This window comes from Catharus ustulatus, chromosome 2 (assembly GCF_009819885.2).
Source record: "Catharus ustulatus isolate bCatUst1 chromosome 2, bCatUst1.pri.v2, whole genome shotgun sequence".
Taxonomy (NCBI): domain Eukaryota; kingdom Metazoa; phylum Chordata; class Aves; order Passeriformes; family Turdidae; genus Catharus; species Catharus ustulatus.
In genome coordinates, this window is record NC_046222.1 from 21,107,606 (window position 1) to 21,125,912 (window position 18,307).

The 18,307-nt window shown below is 39.1% G+C and overlaps 1 protein-coding gene across 1 annotated transcript in view; it reads left to right on the forward strand.

Moving 5' to 3' along the window:
* Positions 1-921: 921 nt before the first annotated feature.
* Positions 922-18,307, forward strand: part of COL8A1 (collagen type VIII alpha 1 chain) — a 92,086-nt gene continuing 74,700 nt past the window's right edge. Inside the window, exons 1-2 of the mRNA XM_033051136.2 lie at positions 922-1,006; positions 16,964-17,090. The gene's annotated coding sequence lies outside the window, so the exon portion shown is untranslated. The remainder of the gene's footprint in view (positions 1,007-16,963; positions 17,091-18,307) is intronic.

Below are 18,307 nucleotides of genomic sequence, written 5' to 3' on the forward strand. Positions count from 1 at the left end.
ACACAGGTTTTTACTTGTGTATTATGGAAAATAATACAGGCCCAGATGCCTCATGCAGGTAAATACATAAATAGAGAATTAGTGTATTTGAGGCAGGTACAACTGTTTCACCTGCAGGAGCCAGTGTCTGGAATCTGTGCCATCCACTCTCCTGTGTGGAAAGCAATGAATGAGTTAAAATGAACAATGAATGATTTTACACAGAAACCACCAGGAATGCATATTCCTACTGGTTTGTCTTTTTGGCTACATTTGCCTTTTGAGAATACCAGTTGGGAAAATTGTTTAGAAGTCAGACACTGTGAACAATAAAACTGCTCTAAACTAAACTGCTAGAAAGTCAGTGTGTAGATGGAACATGTTACAGCTGTGTCAAGAAAAAGCTGTGTAGCTCAGCAAAACAAAAACTTAGGAGGATTCCGGAGCCGAAATCTAGTAGACATTTGGAATATAAAGGAAGTTCAGTCCTTGAGAAAACAGACAACTTCAAAGATCAAGGCACTGATCCTTCATAACCATCCCTTTTCAGAAAGGGAAACACTGACCTTTCTGATAAAGACTTTGTATTAGCGTTTCACTGCCACAAAAATCCTTCCAATAGACGAAGTGAGACCTAGTAGCATTGTAACTGCAACTGATAATTCAGAGATTCAGATTTAGAAAATCTTTAGTTAACTACAGATTTACAGGGGAAAAAAAAAAAAAACAAAAAAAAAAAAAAAAAAACAAAAAAACCTCAGCAAATAAATTCAACACTGTTTCTCACATATATGCCATCCAGTTTGCTTATCCTCCCTCTCTCTGTCCCCAAAGAGCAAAAAATCTTAAAATGCCTTCTGAAGGCTGTCTGCCTGCTATCCTCACTGCCCACCTACCGTAGGGAGCAGCTCCTCCCACCTGCACATAAAAGCCAAGTGCATGCTACCAGCAGCAGATCAGAGCACTTTCTCAGTCCTCCACTGTTTTGAGCCAGTGATCTTCTCTCCTTGGATCTTGTGTACTCAAGGTAAGTTACTGCTACTTCAGGTTTCTGTTCTAACCAGCTATTGTGAGGAAGTCTTAATGTGAACTCTAGCACTGCCTTGCTGGGTGGTGCTGGCTCCCCCCCGCCTTTTTTTTTTTTCAGATGTAGTGTCATCTGACATTTAAGTTAGTAACAGTCTGTTGTTTTAGCAGTGAAATAAAAACAGATCTTGCTGGGAAACACTGTGGCTGGGAAAAGGTCTTCTCTCTCTTTCTGATTGATTTTGAAGAGATTAGTATACCCAGACCAATTACAACGATTTATTATCCCTCTTAAGAGTCCCAGTCAAAGTTATGGAAAAAAAATTCACTGTAAAGCTTCCTTAAATTCTGTTTTAGGGGAAAAAAAAAAAAAAGCTTACTGTTAATTTAAGGAAGGAACTGGGTTTTATTGCTAGTATCATTTACTAGCCAGATTAAGACAACCTTGGAACTGAAGTGCATCTTCACAGGTTTCATTGCCTTTAATAAAAGTGTGATGGAACTTAAACCCTCACAGAAGCAGAGAAATAAGACTGATGGAATTCATTATCTTGCACCAAATATGCTTAAAGTAGATATTTTACAAGCAGAGATCTGTTTCTTGAAACAACAGACCTTGTGTCTCTATGAAACTTTTAGATCAGCTTGTTTATATTTTATCTGCAGTTTTCCTACATATGCATTTCTAGCCTTAGAGGGAGGAATAGTTAAGTGCCTCAGAGACAGCTGCTGAACAGTGAAAACATTTAAAAGTGGTTTCAAAACTATATTTGCATTCCCATCTATGCATCTGTCCATCCTCACAGAGATGAATCTATTAGTGACCAGTAGCAGTTTTTCCCATTGTGTGCGTCAGTGCACTTTTAACACACAGTCACCTGTTTAAAGAAATTCCATCACAGAAATCCTAATCCTACAATGCCTCTCTGCAGTGCTCAGAGAGGAGGGAAAGCATGAGCTACCAAAAGCAAGCAGTTAACACTGTCTGTAAATACATAATCCATTCTTCAGTTAAATAGTGATATTTTCTTCTTAATGTCTAATTCTCTTTCAAAACTGAGTCTTTTTTGGTCTTTCACAAATAGAAAGTCCTCTCTAGAAAATAATTATGTCCATATATAACTGTACTCACATTAGCTGCAATATTTTAAGCTATAGCATTGTACAATAGCAGAACTCTGCTCCAAGCACCCTTTTCTGCAGACTGTATCTAAGATTTTTTCTGATTTTATATGTTATCTATTCTAACTAGTGGGGAAAGAAAAACATTGCCTTCAGCTATTTGCCTGCAAGATTACATAAGTATCTTTAAAAAAACCCTAAAAAACAAAAATCCAAAACCCAAATAAATTAAACTATCTAAAAACCAAAATACAGTGCTTTCTATAACAAACCTACAGTAAAACTATTTTTGCATCCAGATAATTAATCTAATTGTGCACAGAAGACAGGAAGAGAGACCAATGGTTTTCCTCATAGCTGGCATTAACTCTGAGCTACAAAATTTTATCTCTTAGTCAACATCTGATTTTTATAGCAAACCTCCCCTTTCCAAATACACCCCTGTTATAAAACACAGATATGTGATTTTAAGTTCAATGCATACAGAATTTAGATCTATAGTGTGGAAGTCTAATTTGTTCACACAGAATTTTACTCTGTCAGATAAATCAAAATTTTTATAGAGCAAATTTCATAGAGAAGAAAATGCATTTGCCACAGGAAATGTATATAAAGCAAAATACCTTTTATTAAAGCCTGCTGTGAAATGTAATGTTTTGAAAAATGGATTGCAGGACATATTGAGAAAACTCTATTCAAAGGGGTGCATCTAATTTAGATCAGAATCTCCTCTGAGCAATTTCTCTCTTGGGCTAAGTAGATAATTCAGCTTAGCACCACTTTGCAGCAGGGGATGAAGGGAAACTGTATCCAGCAGGTCTCCAAGAGAACACAAATGTCTAGGAATGCATTTATTGGCTTCTGTGCTCATCTGAAACTCCTTTTTACAAGATCAAAGCACACTGATATTAAAATAAAAATACTTCAATTTTAAAGTAATGCTACAACCTGAATTAAAGAAACAAAAAAAGGGGGAATCACTTGGGAGAGCAAGGAATTCGGATTTTTTGAGTAATTATCCTAACATTTAAAAATAATAAAGGTAAAGAGACTATATTAATTTTTTCAGCCACAGACCAGTTAAGTGTTAAGCAGGGATGCTAAGCCACTTGTCCTGGCAGTTATGATTAAGCTTTTCAGGTGTTTATTTAGGCCAGTAATACCTACTTGAGCCACTAGTGTAACTGCCAGTGCTGTCTAAAATGCTAGACTAGATACATAGAAACAGAGGATTAACATATCACAGTCTGCTTATCTATGCATAGCTCTGCCACTACCACTGCTTGGGAGAACTTCTTACCTTCAGGAATTTATTTTCACACCTCTCTGTAGGGAGAGATGTTTTCCTCTGGCCATGCTGTCACTAAATATATGAAATATTTTACTCAAGGTCACAGTGAAAATTCATGGCAGAGTGTCAGATTTAGCTCCTCTGGATTCCAGGCCAGTACTAATCCCACACTTCATTTTGTATTCAGCCTTATGAAGTCCACCCCTTTGTAGCTGCTCTGTCTTTGCATGACTCTTTAGGGCTGAACAGCAGGGAGAATTCCAGTGACAAATCTTGAGAGAGGTAATTTACTCCTAGCGCTTTCAAACTTCCTGTGAAACCCTTTACAAATCCCTTAACAGGATTTACAAATAAATCATTATTGGAGGGTGTAAATAAACAATTAAACAAAGAAGCAAACGCTCATCTCTCTCTTACACTCTGTGGTTAAAGGAGACCAGCCCAGTCTTGGCAGGCTGAGGAAGCACAGATCCACTGCCATGGACCAGAAATGATGGGCAACATCTGACTATAAGAACTCAGTCTTGGTAACACAGCAGTAAAGAGCTCAAAGAGAAGCTTATAGGACTTAACCAAAATTATTGAAAGGATCTTGTAGGGGACATTAATATTAATTTTCCTTTCTTTTCTACATTCACTATCATGTGCCACTTATATGAACATATATGAGAAAACTTCATACCCATTAAAACAAAGAAGCAAGCGAGCAGACAAACAAAAACCAAAGCCCCAACCACCAGCTTTGTCCTATCCCTCTAGTTCTTAGTGTTGAGTTGGGTACACATTCATAATTGCTCCTGTGGCCTTGCAAATACTGCATTTCAAAAAAACCCTCCAAACCAACAAAACAAAACCAAAACCAAAAAAAAAAAAAAAACCCAACAAAACAAAAATACCTCACTTAACACATTCCAGTGCTCAGTTTCCAGTGTTATTATCCTAGCAATGGAGGCCTTGTCTCTTAAAAGCTACTGCTAAGCGCGCATTGTTCATGGATAAAGTAGTGGATGTATGAGAGGTAACTGGAGGACTAGAAAAGGGACCATTAATGGTCATCTCACTATCTGCCAATTTTTATATGTCTATGAGCACATTTGCATGGCACAATTTTCTGCCCACTTATTCCATGTCTTGCTATGTATCTCAGGGGATGTAAGGTTAAGTTTTATCTCTTAAGCTAAAATATATCTATATGCTTTCCTTCTTTTGCCTTCCAATTATTGTTGGCTCTGGGTTCTTTCTTTCTACAGGGAGATAATTTTTAATTTTCACTATTGTCATATTTCTAAAATATGCAATAGTTCAGTGGAGGTAATGTAGTGAGGAACAAGACAAGACAAAAACATTACAGGTGGTTTGTTCTGCCTGTTAAAAAATCAGCAAACAGCTGTACTTAAGTGTACAAAAGTTCCTTATTTTTGCCACTTACACTTTCTAGAGTTTTGTGCAAGTGTTGTTGCCTTTTTTGTGGCTTTCCCTCTGCAAACCGAAATTCCGGCAAAAGTTGTGTATCTATATATGTTCAAAAAGATAATGATGAGTCCTGTTCTGAAGCCTGTTGTTGGCCTTGAGCAATAACTGCCTTTTCTCTGTATTCACCAGTAAACAATTGCGCTTGCTTTCTCTGCACTCCTGAAATGTTGGATGCTTTTCTGTAATTGTCTTGAAGTGTAATGAATGTAATGTCTCATAATTGCACTGCAGGGAATTAATACCACTATGAAGTCTCAAGACATCTTTAGGTGATTAAAACTTAATGCAAGTCCATGGTTTATAGCAAAAGTAAGCTAAATATAAGTTTATTGCTTATGAATGGCAGGTGAAACTGTTGAGAGGTGACATTAAATAGACCCTTTTTAAAAGGGAGTGAGAATCAGTGCCCTCTCTTGGTCATAGAAAACATGTAAAGCAGCCCTGTGAGAGTGTTTATCAGTTCCCTCTGCTGGCTACAAAGCCCAGGCCAGATGAGCAGCTGTGTTTGCGGAGGCGAAGGTCTGAAGTTCTATTCCCAGTGCTGTGAGCCTGTGGTGAACTGATGACTCTGGTGTCTGTGCACGTCTGTGGACATCATTCTTTATGGGGTCTAATCAACAACCACACTGAGTTCAACATGAGGGCACTCAAAAATAATATGGACTTCCTGGTAGGTAAGAAACTTCCCACTTTGGATTTGAGAAGCATGCTAGCAGCTATGCCATTCATAACTCTACACAGCTAGGGCATCCCTCTGTTCTGCATCACATGCACACCTTGCTTTTTCCACCTCTTCAAGACAAATGTGTGTGTGTGCTCATTACACTCATTTTAGAGACATCTGGGCAGTTAGCGCAAATATTCTTGGCAATCCTGAAGTGTAACACTTCAAAATGTCAGCTTCTGAGAACTCCATATTTGCAATTAAGAAGTAAATTGTACCAAAAAGAACACTCCAACCTTAAAAAAACAAAACAAAACAAAACAAAAAAAACCCCAAGCAAAACTAACAAAAACCCCACCACAAAACAAAATAGAAAAAGAACCTAAGTACTTCTTTTCCATTCCTGTAGGAAAAGGCCTATATAACCTGTTTACACAACTGGAGAAAGAAACAGGTCACAGAATTTATGCAGTCACTGTGAAATAAAGTTGAGATGGAAAAAAAAAAAAAGTACTGTAAACTTAAGAAAGAGATTTTATTTTTAAAAAATATCCACAGCACTAAAAATCACAAACTCCTGGATCAGCTATGCCAGTTTACTTCAGCTCCTTGGAATCTGTCATGGCAACATATAGCATACATTAAAGCTATCCCATTAAAGGGAGAATGAGTAAAAACTAACAGCTTGACATAGTAGATATCAAAGGTATATTAAAGGCCAGAACTTTGAAACATCTGCAGCATATGTTTCCTGCTAACTAAAAAAGCAACCACTCTTTCCAGACCAACATTCTTCACTCTGAAAGGAAGAGGCTGACAGTAGCACACTGTGGATTTGCATAGGGAACTCCAACCAAATCATTTGACGATTTTTGCAAGAAAAAATTCTGGAGAGTAAAACAAGTTTCTAACAAAACCTGCTCTTATTACATGAAGCAAGAACACATGTATGTAATACATGTTTTCTGAATTGGAGATGCTTACTTTGCTTCTCATTCAACATAGTTTTCAAAGGGACAAAATGGAAGGTGGCACAGCCCCAGGGACACACAAACCAAAAATAATCAATTTACCAGTAAAGAAATCTAGTAATTAAGTCTGCTTATGCCAGCACATAACTCACCTCTGTTCTGCCCTTCCATTCTTCCCACCATGCAGGAATTCCAGTGAATACACAGTATCAGAACAAGAGTCTTTATATTTCTTGGAGACCAGAAATTCTCTTTCAGCTTGCCTTAAAGAAAAACAGCAGCAACAACAAAAAAAGGTTCAGATATTTCTTAGTATTACTTTTTAAATGAAGTAGGTGATCTTAGTTGAACTCTCAGTTGATGGATATTAATGTAAAACACACAACTGAGACCCTTGTTGGCAAATCTCAGCAAAAAGTCATGAGGTAGTTGCTTTAGGTCAAAGCTGAGCAATAAAAGCAGGCATGCGAGGAAAGTTTATGTTGATAAACTTAGATTGATAGATCTGCCACCTGCACTATAAATGAAAAGCAGATAAGCAAAGAGCAGTTAAGGAAGCATATCTCACAAGCACTAGCATTTGCACAAAACATATTTTAGAAAATGAAGGGAGAAAAAATACAACATTCAGTACTTATTTCCTTTCAGTCAGTGGCTTGAATTGAATTTACCATAGTAGCACGTCACATTGTTTGCTGCAGAAAAATGCAAAGCTTAGGCCTTTAGGAGTAAGTCTCTTGTGCTTTACTGATTCCAAAAATGTCAGTGCTTGTCAAAGTGTTTTTGAAATAAAACCAAAACCATGTTAATAAAATGAACTTTCCAAGACAATGCTGGCCAAAACTGATTCTTAGATTTCTTTTCAGTAATAAACTGCCTCTGTGGTTGCTGAGTTGATAGGGAGAAGGATTTAAAGGATCAAAGCCAAGTTCTGCTTAACTCAGGGTGAGAAAAAAAAAAAAAAATAAGAACCCTGAAACAGAACACAAACCGTACAGTGAATGGACAGACTTATGCTTTCAAACATGGCTGTAATCATTATTAGGGTCTACCTGAAGATATTCCAGGACTGCAGTATTCATTGTGGGTACACCTTGTGATATGCCGCTATAGGTTACTGGACTGCAGTATGTAATCACAGGCTGAATGTTATTTCAGAAAAGCTACCCTGACTATTAAGTAGCAATTGCATAAGTGAATTAACAACAGGAAGGATTCTGTCCCATCTTACCCCGCTTTATGGATGAACAGCTCAAAAAATAGGCTGCAGTGAAGGCTGAAGGTGTTCATGATGAACTGAGTTCCTGCTGTGTGCAAAGCCAGGCAGTGAAAGCTCCAGACTGTTCTGCTGTAAGTTCCTAGAGGTGCAGACACAGCAGTAGTTCCTGTCTGCCATGGAAAATAGTGGTGTCATAGTTGGACATTCTGTGTCTGTTACAGGAATTCCTGCTCTCCTCCAGTTCAGCCATTCTACCTAAATTCAGGATGTCTATGCAGTATAGTCCAGGCTGCCACTGCAAGGAAGTTTTTTTGTTTTTATGCTTAGGAACTCTGACAATTATTATCTTTTGGATATCTGAGCATAACCTATTACATCAGAACACAAGGAAGACAATTTCAGGATTGTTCCCTAAGCTTGCATTACTAGTCTCAGCTAAAAACATTGTTCATATAGAAAACTGTATGTTTAGCATTCAGTTGTCATACTTGATTAAAGAATAATTTACAGGAGTATTTTTTTATGCACTGATACAGAATTATCAGATGGCTTTTAAATTGTAGTTTAAAGGAAATTAATTTGTCTCAAATATGCTTTGCAATGTCACCTTCATTCCATTTTGACTTTAGATTGCTCTTAAGCAACTAGCTGCAAATATTCAGTGTCTAAAATCCAAGTGGTGGTGGTTAGTTCTGGCAAGTGATCTTACGAAATATTTCTGTTCTACAGTCAGGACAAGATAGCTCTTTGACTCAAATTTCAAGCACAAAAACTACCTTTCACTGAGTTCAGAACTCACTTACAATGAATATTTTATATTATTCTTTGAAATACCCTATTTTCAACATCACATCTTACTTCTATGCTAAATACTGTCAATAAAAAAGGACTGATAAGCAAAATAAATTCAATTTGTGACTGCTCAAGGGCATTTTCTCTGCTACATATGCTTCAAACTTTCTACTAACTGCTTATCTCATGAAAATAAGCATTTAAAAAATAAGTAAACAGAAACCTATTATATTTTCAATGCTCCACTCGTCAAGCATGTTTCAAGAGCTGAAATTTTAGCTTGATGGACATTCACAACATACACATAGCCCTACCCTCAAAGCAATGACCACAGCTGAGACCACAAGCTGCTCCTGCGATACCCCCAGACCTGAAGGAGACTAAGGAAGTAACATGGCATTTTCTGGGAGCACTCAGCATGACAGACCTCAGCTTGGGGTGCAGCAGCCCTTCCTTCCTGGCTTCTTCTCTGCCACTAGACATGATGAGGAGAAATATTTTTGCTCTCTCAACTGCTTATAAATTTAGAGAGCTTCTTTTTATTAAACCTTTCAAATTTTACCAAAACAGCAAAACATGAAATGTTGTATCTAATGCCCAAAAGCCATCAAGATAGCAGGAGTTTGTGTCTGCATTCTGTACATTCTGCATTCTTTGTGTCCACTATCAGTGGGCATGCTACCCAAGCTTTGTTAACTTCGCCCCAGGTCTAAGATGACAGAAGCATGCGAAGGCCTAAACCTTAACATTCAGGCCTAAATCTTAACAAGACAATTCTAACAAGAAGAAATTAGTTTTCCTATCCCCACCCATCACTGAAAGCTTGCTTGTAAACTGCTCTCTGTTTCATGAATTAAATCTCCCTTCTTGTTGATTAGGCTTGAAAGTATACAAAGATTAAACATTAAAGAACTTCCTTTCTTAAGAAAATTTTACATATTCCACACTTTGCAACAAGCAGATTGCATTTGAGTCCACTCTAAAACAAAACCAAATCACAGAGCACCCTGAGGGCTCCACCCTGCTCCGTGGCCATTACCTGCTGGTAAACACGGCCCTGAGGAAAGCTGCCATGGCTGGGCAGTGTGGTGAGAGCTCACCTTCACCAGGCTGTGGTGACGTCTCTCCCTCACCAGGCTGTGATGACAGCTCACCTTCACCGGGCTGTGGTGACAGCTCTCCCTCACTGGGCCGTGGTGCCATCTCTGCCTCACCGAGCCATGGCAAGGGCCGGGCCAGCGCAAGCACAGCCCTGGCTCAAGGCCCCCATCAGTCAGGCTGGGCCCCCTCGCCCTGGAGCACCTCTCAGCTCTGTGGTGGTTGTGCTTCCCTCACGCTCCAACGTCAGTGCCATTCCTGCACTGGGACAGTGCACAGAGAAAACTCACTCACAGTGCCTCCCATTCCCAAAGGAGAGGCAAGGGTTGATGAGAGCAGAAACTCCCCACAGCCCAGTCAGCTGAGCAGCATTTATGGAAACACAATGCATTTGAGGTTTCTTGGGTTTCGGAGATACAGAGATACAGCCCCGGGGCTTCACTTCTTCGTGCCAGCCCTCAGTGCCCCTTGGAGGATATGGGCAGCATTAGCTCGCAGAGATGCTGGCGCTGCTGGGAGGCCAAAAAGGAAGGGGGCTTGGGAGGTGAGGGGGTGCTTCACTCTCAGCTGGAAAGAAGAAAATGTCACATCATGTGAGGGAAGGCTGCTCAGAAAGAGAAGGAGGGCTGCTCCAGCACACACTACAGGATGTTCAGGACCTTTCAGATTTTCCACATCTGGAGGCAAAACTGAAGCCACTGTAAGTTAAAAAAAAAAAAAAAAAAAGGTCCTGCTGTATATGGGTATCTAGTATAAGAGTAACTAGTCCTGTAAAATTAAAATTCTAAACCCTCAGAACTCCCCCCCAAAAATACCAAACTCTTGGGTGGGATGTGAGGAAATAAATATCATGTGAGGAAACAAAATTATAAAACTACTGTACTCAACAGGCAGGGAATTCAGAAGGCAAACAGCTGAATGGAACAGCTTCATCATTTCTTTACAATGTATTCTCCTGGCCCTGCTTTGTTCAGCAGAAAGGTTTTTAAGGCTGAGTTCTTTTGATCTGTATGTTACATCCCCTAGCATATTGAAGCCCTGACTCATGATCAAGGGTTTGAGACAAACAAAAAGCAGCAGCTCCTGAACTTGAAGGCTTGTAAATTGTACACAGAGCAAAGCTGACTCCTGGACTCTTGCTCCAGTCACTTCAACACAGTCCTATTTACACAGATGATTGGTATGTCTGGAAAGACACTGCTACAAATGCTTCACCTTCCTTTCCTGGCTTCAGAAGCATCCAAGAACCTCACACACAGCAGGTTAATAAGCACCCTGGCAACATTACTCTCATTTTAGAGGAAATTGAGGCATATAGAAATTTGCTGGTGTACTTTCAAGAGGTTGCTCTTGGCCAGATTCTCAAGTGTCTTCCCATCATGATCAGAGCTAGCTTGAGTGTTTGATTCCCATCTGGGCACCTCAGTGAGAACCAGATCTTCACAAGTGATCAGCACCCAGTAGCTCTCACAATGACACTTGCAGACAGATTTTCTAAGAAGTTCCTCTGATCATCTGGCCACTGCCTCAGTGGAGGCAGAGAGCTTACGAAAAATCTGAGCCTATTTGTGGGTGCTGATCACTTCTCAAAATTCTTGCTTAAGTGACCTGGCCAAGGATGCAGACTAAAATCTGAGCGGAACCACTTTGCCTAATCCTAGGCCAGTGATTTAACCACAAGTGTATTCTTCCATCTTCAGCAGAGAAAGAATAGACACTAATTGGGGCAGCAATCAAATTGCCAACAGCCGCCAGTATCCATGCCTGCCAAGAAAAATGCCCGGATACTTGTGGGCAAACCAGACAGCCACATTTTGGTACTCTCCTGAGAAAGAATTATTTCTAGTAGCAGTGCCAGAGTCTGGCAACCTGGTTTATGCTCTTTCCAGATGTACCTCTTTCTTTCTGGGCTAAAACTTTTGTGAACATGCCCCCAAAGTAGGCACACTCTTTAGAAAAAGCAGCAGCTATCCAAACACTGTCCTGTCTCCATTATTCTTAGAGAGACAGGCACGCTTGGGCAAGACAACACTATTTTGTGTAACGATTAAGAAGCAGTGGTCGTGTCAGTGAAGATTCTTGTTTTCATTGAATATTTCATTCATTTTTGAACATAAGCAACCACTTAGCTGCAGTTGTGCTAGATGCAGAGGAGGAAACACATGCTATTCTTGGCCGGACTTTACCTCTGTGGGAAGCAGCAGCCTCCTTAAAGCAGCCTCTGTGCACTGTATGGTTTAGCTACATCTATGATTGTCCTGAACCTCAATAAGGACTTGAGTATCTGAAAGTGTAAATGTGTGCAAAACCCCCTAGCCCCAGCTGGATCTTCTGTTTTATTCCCTCTTTGTGCGGGGTCCATTTGCAAATGATTTTCCAAACCCATGAGCTAAAGACTAACTTAAAAATTCTTCTTCAGACTATATTCATTCAGCTGCCAGTTGAGATGCTGCTCTCTATGTCACTCAGCAGCAGCTTGTTGGACTGTCTCCAGCTTTCATTAAATGCTCTCTGTCTCACCTCTGTCCCCAGCTTTCAGACCACCTCCCAAGTTAAGCATCTGACCAGTCTGGCAATATGGAGATAAGGCACCCAGTCACTCAGATGCTTTAAGGGAGCACAGATATTTGCATGGTAACTATTGAATGAAAATGTTTACAGAAAAATAGTTTTGTAAAACAGCTCAGACTAAGCTGTTGCTGAATGTTGAGCTCAAGCTTCAGGCTGTATAAGCCAAAAAACACAGCTGTATCTTTTCTAGCTACAGCTAAAACCAGCAAAGTGTACTGGAAAAACCTTTTGGGGATGGGGAGGGGGGGCGGGGGGAGATACTTTCCCAACAGAGGATTACATCTAGAAGCAAGTGTGAACATTTTTATGCTCTGCTGGTTTTATACCTGCAATAGTACACAACATAAGTGATGATTGTGGTTTGTACTTTGATTGTTGAATGGCTGCTTTCACTTGATTCTGACATCTGCTGCAGTAATTATTGTAACATCCCTTGTCAGAAGCTGGACTTCAGAGCCCTGCCCTAGTCTAATAATACAGCCTCAGCTTTACAAACAGAAAAAGTGAGGCAGGAAGGGATGAGCTCATGAAGCACATTTATGCAGGCAGTTAACTGCATATGCTTTGATGTACGTTGTGACCTTAAATATTGGAGGGAATATCACTGGAGGAACTTATGGTTTTGTTAGTAAATTCGTCACTACAACTTTTCACTTCTTCCATCTTGCAGATTTTTTGTTTATTTTAAATTCTCTTTTCCTGTCCAAGAGAAACCAAGGCATTGGCATTTCAGCGAAAAATCTGGGGTCAACTGAGGGCCCAGGTCAAGAAGTCTATCTTGGGTCTTACCTCCTGTAAACTCAAAATCTAGCAATAGTCCAAAGAAATGTCTTAGTTCAGAGAGCAGTGAGATATTTAGGACACAGTTTGTTGGTAAAGGATGAAGAGATGTAACCCTGAATCAGAGGTACCAGAAAGGACCCGTGAAAAAGGCTAGCAGGTTTGATAGTCCAGCCTGATGTGCATGTGGAGCAAGAGCAAACAGGAATTCCAGTGGTGACAGGAAGGATGCTGACAGTAAGCCAGGTTGATATGCAGAAGACAGACCCTTCTGTGCAATTGGCTTACTCTGGAGTCCAGGTCTTAGGAGAGTAGGGCTGTTCCATTTTGCTTTTCAAGCTATATATATCTCAGCAATGACTTTTTCTCTGGATCTTAAACGTAATTTGTGGTTTATGTCTTTTGTATTAATGAGGTAGCACAGAGACTTAAAGGTAGGATAATCAATTCCAGATAATCAGTCATTGTGAGGTGCTGTTACTCTGGGAAGTCGGTGTTTCTGTCAAAATTCGTCAAGAAATACACTCCAAGAATTGGGAGACATTTCCTTTTACTACTAATGTTTGCATTTCCATTAGGAAGCTGTCGTTTCGAATTTACATATTCTGAGAAAACATTTTGCTTAGAAATTCCTGCTTATTCCTTCAGGAAATAATTGAAATTACTTATAAAATATAATTACTTAGAATTGCAAGAAAATCCCCTGTCAGGAGAGCACAGTCAGCATTTCCCAAATCATCCTTCTCTCTGTGCCCATGCAAACTATCACTTGAAATCACTGCCTGACACAGGTCTTGTAAGAACCCAAGTCCCATTTTTAACTCAGACAAGCATTAGAGAAAACTGTACTTCAGGAAACTACACAAGGCAGCCTCCCTAAACTGAGCAGTTTTCCAGCCTTTACAGATTCACCCATGACAAAGCAAAATAGCCTCCTGACTGTATTTACACAGCTAAATAAATAACTTCTTAAGTGTTAAATGTCATTGTGAAAGTAAAAAGTTGAAATGTGCTGTATATCATCTCTACAAAACCAGAAGTAGTTATATTATAAATAAACAGAGTTTGCTTGGTATTAGGGACATAGGAAATTCCATTCAAGAACAGACAAATGGCACATCTTGTCTGGTATCCTGCATCTGGCACAGGCCTATAACAGATGTTTAAAATACTTGGCTCCCTTGGTCCCACAGTCTCTCCTGTTCCACCTGCCACCAACATAATAAATCACAGTTTTCCCAGCCTCTGGTGAAAGTCCCTTCCTTGCTCACTTGCATGACACGGCAGGTGGAAGCAAGGGCCAAGGGAATATGTATTTTCCCTGTGTAATCCTTATTGCGCTGTTTGGTACTGAGTTTGCCCAAACTGTGTTTCTGACTGGTGCAGAACATATAAGGCATTGCTGCCTATGTTGCCCACATAGCCAAACAAAGCAGCTCGTGGGTGAGAATTGTGTTTGGCTCCAGGAAAACGGGGGAGCAAACCCCTTCTCACCTTTGTTTGCATACAGGAGGCCAGCTCAGCTACCACTGGCCTGTTACTCATCAGCTGCCCTCTTTCTATCAAGACACTGCCTCCCAATTGCACCCTACTGCTCAATGACATTTATATCCTGGTGCTGCTTTCTTAGTAACTTTGAAAGTTTAATGCATGATGACTGAAAATTAAATGAGTTTATTGTCTATCAAGCAGAGTTCACTTTTGTCCTTATTCCAAAGGCTATCAAAACATGGTTCATCTACTCAGTGGGCCACTTAATGTAGGTTCCCCTCTTTAGGTGACTGGTGCTTTTATGCATTGTCATCAGTGTGACATACCTGTATCCAACAAAACTGACCGTGACGTTCTCCCTTACTAGAAATGTTGCTTTTCATAGATGATCTCCTTCATAACCAACATTAAATTCAATGGTGCAGTTGGTTAAAGGCTTCTATAAAAGACAAATGAAAAATCAAAACATTCCCATTTAATAAGGTAAAAATTTTAAAACCCCATTTATTAATTGCATTAAAGCCTCTCTGTATTACCCTGTGCAATATGATAGTATTTTTAAAAGGCTAAAGAGAACATATGACTATAGTTAAAGTAACTAGTTAGGCAAAAAAAACCCAAAAAATTGCATTTGAAGGGAAAAAAAATTGTGTCCCTTCAGTTTGAGCATATTGTCTTTACAGTTGCTCAACACAGCTTTTAGAGACTGACCTAATAAATCTTTACATATTAATAAGGGAAAACTGAATCCTGATGGTGTGTGAGGGCTGTTGGATACAGTTTTATATGTCAGTTTTCTCCATGTTCAAGGATTTTCTAATTTTGGTTCCATCCTACTGAATATAACTTTCAGTGTTGAAGGTCTGAATCCAGAGCAGACCTTTGATCAATCTCTCCCAAATTTTGTATTCATAAAGGGCAAGGCTTGACCATATCAATCTGCTTGAAAGAGTGGACATATGAAAGCTGCTACAGTACCTAGAAGTTTGCATCCTTTAACATACTGCAAATTGATATTACATTCAATGAGGCTTAGTATTAACTGGAGCCCTGTGACTTTCTGTGACTTCTTTCCTGTTTCACAAGAGCAATGGTTTTCAGAATATTCATCTTATTCCAATCAGGAACAGTCGTAGAGGTTTTTCAAGGCAGACAAATGAGTCAGTCACTTGTTCCAAATAAATGGAAGTGGTATTCCAAGTTTCCTAGACAGTTTTAAAAACTACATACAGCAATTCAGCTGCTTAATCTATTACGTTCTACATCTCACTTTCAAGAGGACACAAAATTGCATGCTTTTTATTCCAGATATAGGTTGTTTTGCCCACAGCAGTCCACAGCCATCTCATTTTGTCTCTGTTATTAACATACATGCTGGCCACCTTGCTCATGCCATGCCCAAGAACACAAATAGCACTCTTCAGGGCAAAGAGAAACTGCTGAAGTTCCCAGACTGCCATGGATATCCTAAATAATAGTGAACCATATTTCCTAATGTCTGTGATTGCATTTGCCCATTTATTTAATGAGGATGTTAATATTTTGCTTTCTGAGGAGAAATGTTGTAAACCTCAATTAATATATCCATTACAAAAAGGGCATGAATTACAGCTTTAACTGTGCAGTAAAATAAAACATCTGCATGAATAAATAATTATAAGGAGATATATAAAACTATAAAAATAACTTCTTTACTGCAAACCTTGCCCTAACAAGAAACATAACTCCTTCCTCCCTCAAGAAATCTGAATACACTGACTCATGTCTTTGTTTAAGTGTCATGGTAAATTTGTTCTTTTCTAACATGTAGTAGTTTAGCTTTGAACTTCTGAGTTTTGGAAAAGGCAGAGCGGAAAAATGTTTTCATGGGAGAGGAGTGCACATTCCAGAGCTGTCGACTGTTACTCGTTTATGAGGCGGGGGAAAAACTACTTTGGTTTTAGGCTTTGGTTGATGCAATTTGTTGTCTGGTATTTTGTGATAAATCAGAGTTTACACTGTACACTGAAGTATTTCATTTTTTTCTCTCATCTTTCCAGCTTTTGCTTTTTCAAAATTCTGACCAAGCTTGAAACTGACTGCTGTTGAGGAGAGAAAAATTAGTGGTGTACAACTATAAATAATGGTCCTTTGTAATATACAAAGTAGTCCAGTGAGAAAATAACACATAGTTTTCTGTAAATTATAGAGCTGCACCAAAGCATACTGGAGGAATGCAGATTATATTACTCATAAAAACAGAACAAACCAAAATGTGAGCCCTTCATGGTGCCTTTGTAACCCAAGTTTAACAGTTCTAAACACAATTTTCCTGGGCTGTTTTGTGTTTATTTCATGTATTAATGTCTGATTATATCAGAAATATTAAAATATGAAAATAAAATAAACTCTCAGTAGATTATTTATTCAAGTAAAGTAAAAAGATATCTTTTTGCTCTCCTGCCTTTTTGAAGGCTATTAACATTCTTTCTTCCTTCTTTTTCTAGAAAAGAAAATGCAGATTGTCAGAATCCTTCAAATTTGATACTCAGCACTGTTACGATCTGTTAATTACTGGATGTGGAGTCTGGATATCAGAATCGGTATAGTGAAGTACTCTCCCATTAAACTGAGGTAATTTTCTGACATAATTAATGAAAAAGACTAGTGCTTAAACAACACAACTAACATGTCTTTCAAAGTTTCGTTTCCTAAGAAAAATTATCACCATCAAAAAGGATCTATCTTGTCAAAAATCTTCAGAGGCAAAAGGTAGAAACTACATGAGAATGCTAACCTCTAGCCAGAGATGAGAACTTCTCCATTCACAAAGCCAGAAGATGTCAGAGTATTATCCTAAGAGAGGGAGACTTTGCCAAGAACATAAACTTCTTTTCAGACATAAATTAAGATCAGTTTCTGCTTATTGGGATAGACATCCCTACAGTGGCCTACTTCATAAATATGGCTCACTCAGCAGGAAAACTGCCTTTCTGAAAGCCCACCAGTCACTGGTCAACAGTGTCACATTTTCCCTTGAGAAAGAAACTGCACAGAGCACAGGGCTGATGTAGGCACAGTGTATTACAGGAACATGCAGCTTAGGATGCAGACAGAAAGGCACTCAGCTGCAGAATTGTAGTATAAAATCACAAACTAAGCAGGTGGCTCTGAGGCTTGCCCATAAGCATGCAGAGATATAATTAACTTCAGAACCAAGTTAATGTAAAAAATATTTTCAGAAAGCATCTTTTCCTTTCCTGGCACATCAGTAATCAAGATACTGTCAGTTTTCTGTTCATTGCCCTAACACCATTGCACAACATTGACAGTATCTTAACACGAATCCTAAAGATTTAAATAGGTTGTCATAAAATCAGTACTCCGTACAAAAAGAAACAAAACACAGAGCTAGGAGCACAGGAAGATCAGCTAGAGGATAGATATATTCTTATAAGTGTGTCTAACAAAGCTGCTGCAAGCTCCACGTTTGCTTTCAAAGAAATGGAATTCCATTACAAAACAGTAACCCACATGGAACATAGTTTTTTTAGGTCATTTAAAGCCCTGTCTGTTAAACAAATGATACTCCAATTTTATTTTTTTTCCAAGGCTTCATATTTCTTAAATATTTTCAGCAATTTTTGTCCTATCCATCTCCTAAACCAGCACTTCGGACCACTGAAAAATTGTTTGCCTAAAGCCAGATTTCAATACCTTTCTGTTATTAATATTCCTTAAGTTACATTTCAGCTTCCAATCAAGGTCTGCTGCAACATTTTCTCTTTTGATGCGAGTCCACTGTACAGTGCCTTGGATCTCAGCTAGAATGCACACCATGTCATGTGAGC